The 6896-nt window shown below is 43.1% G+C and overlaps 1 protein-coding gene across 1 annotated transcript in view; it reads right to left on the reverse strand.

The window, feature by feature from the left end:
- The window catches only part of ADGB (androglobin), a 360063-nt gene that overhangs the window by 222622 nt on the left and 130545 nt on the right, over positions 1-6896 (reverse strand). The gene's annotated exons all lie outside the window — the stretch shown is intronic.

The following is a 6896-nucleotide window of genomic DNA, read 5'->3' on the forward strand; positions in this document are numbered from 1 at the left end:
GGTCCCTTCCGACCCTAGAAACTATGAAACTATAATTAAATCACAGGAGATTAAATTAGATGATTGTCATGGAAACCTAACAGATTAAATATGTCATCTTTGGCAGAGTAAAACAGACCAGGAAGCAATTTGTTAAATATGAAAAACATACTACAGAGTAGGTTATATATCTATTACAACATTTTATTTATAAATATTACTTCACTTATTATCTGATATTGCCTCTTTGTTTAGGCTACTATTCCAGCTATGTTTTTTAGAAAAAATTGATAAAGACATTAAAAATAAACCACGAAGTTGCCCTAGTTTACCATCTGTGGGCATGTATAGATGAAATGGGGGCCCTAAATTGACATGGTGGGTTTTTAAATTCACCGCTTCAATTTAGGGCACTTAAATTGCGTTGTGCACACACCCTGCACTTACCTGCCTCTCCGGCACTGGGAGGCACCTAGCTCAGGCGCTCCCGGGGGACACCGCAGTTGCAGAGGTAAGCACTGGGCCCCCGCGCAGCTCGTGGGGGCGCGGAGAGGGGGGTGGAAATCAGGCTCGCCCCTTTTTTTGGGTGGAGCCTGCCTTCCCAGGCTGCTGCAGGACTTCCTGCAGAGCCCCTGAGCTGCATGGAGCCTGGTGCTTCACTCTATAGCTGTTGGAGCAGTCCCAAGTCATTTAAGGCACATTACGCTGCTGAATTTCCTATAGTGGCTGGAATGTGCAATATGCTGCCAAGGCATGCAAACACTAACATCATTAAAGCAGTGCAAAAGCATTTAGCCTGCGTTAAAATGTCATGCACACACACCCCTTGTTTCATCTACACATGGTCTATACATTTCTTTTTATACACAGATAAAACAAAATAGAAGTCATTATCCCATTGATATTTCAGCATCATATTTTCAGGCAATTACTAATTTTGTTTTTAAAAAAACACTATTATATGGACTATGTAATAGCATTTAATTGGCTGATTGAAAAATCCAGCCTGCATCATACCTCAGTGTCATCACTAAAACAATTTTCCAATTACATTACATGCTGTATTACATCATAATAGAATTGTCAAAGGCTGAGTTCACACATTCAAATGATCTGAAAGATTTCTCCAAGGTTTGTTCTCTTGGTAGAAAAACTTACCCAGAAATCCCTGAATAGACATTTATTTTGAACCCTGAAGAGCAGAGAGCTTGCAGTGCTGACACTGCACAGCTAGAGGGCCCTGTGAACATGTCAGGGTGCTCTGCACGCTCCCTTAGTCTGCCCAGAGACAGATGACAGCAGTGTACAGAGCAGCTTTGATGGCTGACCCAGACTGCTCAGAGTCGGCCTGTGTGTCCCTGCAGCACTCTGTGGAATTGTAAAGGGCTGTGTTGTAGTCCCTCCTCTGGTGGGGTGGGAGGGAGTAAAGCACCCTGGGATGCTGGAGGATTGCATAATGGCTTATCTCAGAAAAGAACATAAACAGACATTGGTTTCTCCTGGGAGAGAGGGCAGCCATGGGTTATAAGATCAACTCAACTGGTGTAGGAGTAGAGTCCCGTGGGTCACCTTTGTCAGTGGGAGGAACCAATTGTGTTCCACTGGTCAGCTACCACCCACCTTACCTGGATGACCCCAGCCAGTAAGGTGCTAACCTGCCATGGTCTACCTGCCTCATTTGGTGTGTAGGGCTAGACCAAAAGTAAAAAACAGATTGAAAATCAAGGACCAGGCAACAAGAGAAGAAATATTAAAACCTTCCAGCTGGGAAGCTACAATGTCAGGACGATGTGTCTTGACACAAATGAGAATTTATAGATTATGACAGATAATACCCAGAAGGCCACAATGATTGATCCAGAGCTGCAAAAACTTAATGTTGACATTGCAGTCTTCCAGGAGACCAGATTAACTAACTCAGTCCCCATTCATGAGGACAACTACACCTTTTTCTGGGAAAGTAAGACTGAAGAAGATACTCACCTACATGGGGTTGGATATGCAATTTGTAAAAGGTTGGTCAAAACCATTGAGACCCCCACTGGAACATCAGATTGCATCATCTCACTCTAACTACAATCAACTGACGGTTTTGTTAACATCATTAGCACCTATGCACCAACCTTACAGGCAAGTTCAGATGGTAAAGACAACTTCTATGATGGTCTGCAACAAGTCATTCAGCAGCTACCATCAAACAAGAGGCTTCTCCTCCCAGGGGATTTTAATGCTTGAGAAGGTGCAGTTCCTGACTCTTGGCCAACCTGCCTGGGACACCACCGCATCAGGAAAATGAATGAAAATAGCCAATGTCTTCTCGAACTCTGCACCTTAAACCACCTGCGTATCACTAACACCTACTTTGTAGGAAAAGAGCATCAAAAAGTACCATGGAGATACCCACGATCTGGCCACTGCCATCAATAAGACCTCATGACCACCAGAAGAAAAGACCTGCCCAGTGTACTATACACCCACATTTATCACAGTGCAGATTCTGACACAGACCACTCCCTTATCAGCAGAAAAGTGAAAGTGATACCAAAGAAGCTGCATAGAGGCAAGCATAAGAGTCAGCCAAGAATTAACATACACAGCACAGAAGTCCAAAGCAAGTGCCTTGAATTTCAAAGGATCAGACAAATCCCAGGACATCATTCAAAAAGGATGTGGAGAAGCTTAAGAGAATCTAGAGGAGAGCCGCATGCATGATCGGAGGTCAGGAAAACAGACCTTATGATGAGAGGCTGAGAGCCATGGAACACTTCAGCTGAAAAAGCGCAGCCTCAGGGGTGATCTGATGGCTGCCTGTAAGTTTATAAGGGGTACTACTCACCAGGATCTGGGGGAACATCTGTTCGCCAGAGTGCTCCAAGGGATGACAAGGTCAAATGCTCACAAACTCTTCCAGGACCGTTTCAGGCTGGACATAAGGAAGAACATCTTTACTGTCCGAGTCCCCAAGGTCTGGAATAGACTGCCGCCGGAGGTGGTTCAAGCACCTACTTTGAATGCCTTCAAGAGAAATTTGGATGTTTATCTTGCTGGGATGCTATGACCCCTGCTGACTTCTTGCCCCTGGGGCACGGGGCTGGACTCGAAGATCTTCTGAGGTCCCTTCCAGCCCTAATGTCTATGAAATCTATGAAATCTGACCTTTGAGCTAGCTACGTCTGCAAAAGCACCAACTGCAAATGTTGAAGGAACTTGGAATGGACTAAGGACAGTCATCCAGGAAACAGCCATAGAAGTATCTGGGAAAAAGAAATTGTCAAATAAAAACTGGTTTGAGGCACACTTGGAAGAGATGGTACCACTTGTTGAAGCTAAGAACATAGCCTACCTGAAACAACCAGAATCCAACAGAAAGTTACAAGGCTAAGCTGAAACATGCCAGGGCAATGATATAGAAAACAGCCAAACACTGCACAAGCCAGTACTAAACTGACCTATGTCAAGAGATACAGTTTTCCTCAGACAGAGGAAACCTGTGAGTTATGTATGGCCTGAAAAAAGCTCCTGGCCCAACTGTCACTAATGTTGTCCCCTTCAAGTCTCAAGATGACAAAGTAAAAATCACTAACAAGAACAAGCAGATGTCATGCTGGGTCGAACATCGAGATTTACTTCCATGAAACAGACATCTCAGAAGAGGCACTGGATCAACTTCCAGCTCTAGCTGTACTGGCACAGCTAAACAAAGAAGCTACAGGTGAAGAACTTAGCAAAGCCAGAGACTCCCTAGCAAGCGGAAAAGCACGAGGGGAGGATGGCATCCCAGAACAGTTTCTCAAGTGCAGGAAAGCTAGCCTGCTACCACACCTTCACCAACTCCTAGTGTGCTGCTGGAAGGAAGATGAAGAACTCCAAGTCATGCGTGATGATGCTTAACTTCATCACTCTCTACAAGAACAAGGCAGGTAAGGGTGACTACAACAACTATAGGGGCATCTTCTTCCTCAGCATCACAGGAAAGGCTTTTGCTAGACTCATCTTGAAACACTTGCAACAACTTGCTGACTGCGTCTACCCAGAATCACAGTGTAGATTCACAGAGCAGGGAGATCTACAGTGGACATGATAGCATCCTTACTACAACTGCAAGAAAAATTCAGAGAACAAAATAAGTATTTGTTGACCTGATGAAAGCTTTCAACACTGTCAGCAGAGCAGGGTTGTTCAAGGTCCTGGTAAAGACTGAATGCCCTGCAATGTTATTCAGCATGATACACTCCTTCCATGAACACATGCAGGCCACAGTTCAGTTTGATGGATCGACTTCTGAAAGGTTTGCAATGAAGAGTGAAGCAAGGTTGTGCTCTGGCATCCACATTCTTTGGCATCTTCTTTTCTAGGCTGGTGTATTACGCTTTTGATGACTTGAAGGAAGGCATGTACCTTTCACAAGATCAGATGGCAAACTCTGCAATCTCAAGTGTTTAAGGCCAAGATAAAAGTGAGGCACATACTTATTAGGGAGCTCCTTTTTACTGACAATGCTGCACTTCCCAGCCATGAAGAAATCCACCTACAAATACTCATGAATCACCTCTCCCATTCTTGCAGGATGTTTGCTCTGACCATCAGCATCGAGAAGACTGTTGTTCTAGGACAGGGTGGTTCACCAGTCACCATCTATCAGCCTTGGCAACACCACTTGAGGCAGTGAACAAATTCTGCTACCCTGTATCCACAGTGAGTGTCAACCAATCACTGGAAAAATTGCTAAATGTGCACATTGGAAAAGTAGTTACCACTTTCGGTAAACTCTCCAAATGAGTATGGAACAATGCAAAACTCACAATCAAAACTAAGCTGTTTGTGTACAAAGACACAGTCAACATATGAATATCAAGAAAAGAACCTAAACAGCTTCCACCTATGCAGTTTTCAACACATCCTTGACATCAAGTGGCAAGACAGAATCACCAATAGAGAGGTCATTGCCAAAGCCAACCATCACTGCACTACTCAAACAGCAACGTCTACACTGGCTTGGCCATCTCTGCAGGGTGGAAGATGGAGAAAATGCACCACTAGTCAATCAAAGGATGTGATTCTTAAGCTCTGTTCAGCACTAGTGAGGCCTCCCCTGGAGTACAGTGTCCAGTTTTGGGCCCCACACTTCAAGAAGTATGTGGACAGTGTGGAATGAATCCAGCACAGGACAACAACATTAATCAGGCGCCTGGGAGACAAGACTTATGAGAACAGGCTGAAAGAACTAAGTTTATTTAGCCTAGAGAAGAGAAGACTGAGGGAATTTGTTAACAGTTTTCAAATACCTGAAGGATGATTACAGAGAAAATGGAGATGGGCTTTTCTCTGTGGCTATAGGGGACAGGACTAGCAGCAATGGCCTCAAGCTGCAGCAGGGAAAATTTAGGCTGGAGGCTAGAAGGAACTTTCTGACTATGAGCATGATCAAGCATTGGAACAGGCTACCTAAAGAAGTTGTGGAATCTCCATCTTTGGAAACTTTCAAAAGCAGGTTAGACAGACGCTTGGCTGGGATGGTTTAGTGAGGGATGATCCTGCCTTGAGTAGGGGGCTGGACTAGATGACCTTTATGAGGTCCTTCTGGCACCACTTTCCTATGGTTCTATGATCCCACAAGAAACTGAATGTCTGTAATGGCAAACAGCTCTAACCATATGTATCAAAGGGAATATTATATAAATTGGACCCAGGTTTGGGAAAATAAATGTTATTTGAACCTCCACCAAAACATCAACTTTTGTTCCATATCCCCCTTATCCAATCAATGCTACTCTATAAAATAAACTTTGAGTGACAGAGAAACAGGAGACCATTAATTCTAGTGGTTGTATATTACACTGAGTGTTCAGGTCATGTGGTGAACTGATGCCCTCTTACATGACGGACTGTAGCAAGAACAGAGAATAAGGCCTTGATACAACATTAATTGAAGTCAATGGGAGTTTTTTTTAATTTTAGTAGGCATTGTATCAGGCCCCAGGTATGTATGGAATGAGCTGTACTCTGCCAGTCATTTACAGGCAGCACAGGTACTCAAGTTGTTGCCTGACACTCCCTCTTATACGACTGTTTTCATTTGCTTAAAATTTTATCATAATTAAACTATTCAGACTGAATTTCACATACCAGGTGTTTCAAGATAAATGGTTTCCACCATTTCTGAAGGCAGGTTTAAGGAAAATATATTGTTTATTCATTTAAAAATGCTTCATTAACATTCCAGCAACTCCAGTTTTGGGGGTCAAGGAATTGTATTTCTGGCCACACTGTCACCTTTGTATCACCTGCAATAACTGCCCCAAATTTGATAAACTAGTAAACCTCCAAAATGCCCAAATTTACACACATTTAAGAGAAACTTCATAGGGTTTCGCAGCTGACATCTCTCAAGATTTTACCAGCATCAAATCTATTCTACTCCATTATTGCTTCTCCATACAGATCAGACTGCACATATACCACCCCTGAAGTAAACCCAGTACATGCTGAGGTTATAAAGACCGAGGAAACCTTCCTAGCAGTTAATGAGCTGGAAGATTCATGAGCTCTTATCCCTCTTACTTGCACTCCAGTATCATGGAGGGTGAAGCTCAAATACAAAGGGATGAGTAAGATGGATAAAGGTGAAAGGGATAAGAGGCAAAGAATATCCATAAATGAAAAAAACAAATCTTCATGTTAAGTGGTATGAGTGAAGAATAGAAAGAACAATTGTGGCATCTAATTTTCACAAGTAGAAGTTGTCTTTATTAATCATTCAAATATCTTTAAATGCATATTAGGGGTAACAGTTTTCAGACCACACCATTTCTTCTGTAAGGCAGGTGGATTTGACTTTTGAGATCCTCATTTGCAGGCCATTATGTTTTATAGTAAAGCTTGCAGAAGATGGAGTTCCCACTTTAATGGAAGAATCC

The sequence above is a fragment of the Gavialis gangeticus genome, unplaced genomic scaffold (genome assembly GCF_001723915.1).
Source record: "Gavialis gangeticus isolate Ggan-Ray unplaced genomic scaffold, GavGan_comp1, whole genome shotgun sequence".
NCBI classification, from domain to species: domain Eukaryota; kingdom Metazoa; phylum Chordata; order Crocodylia; family Gavialidae; genus Gavialis; species Gavialis gangeticus.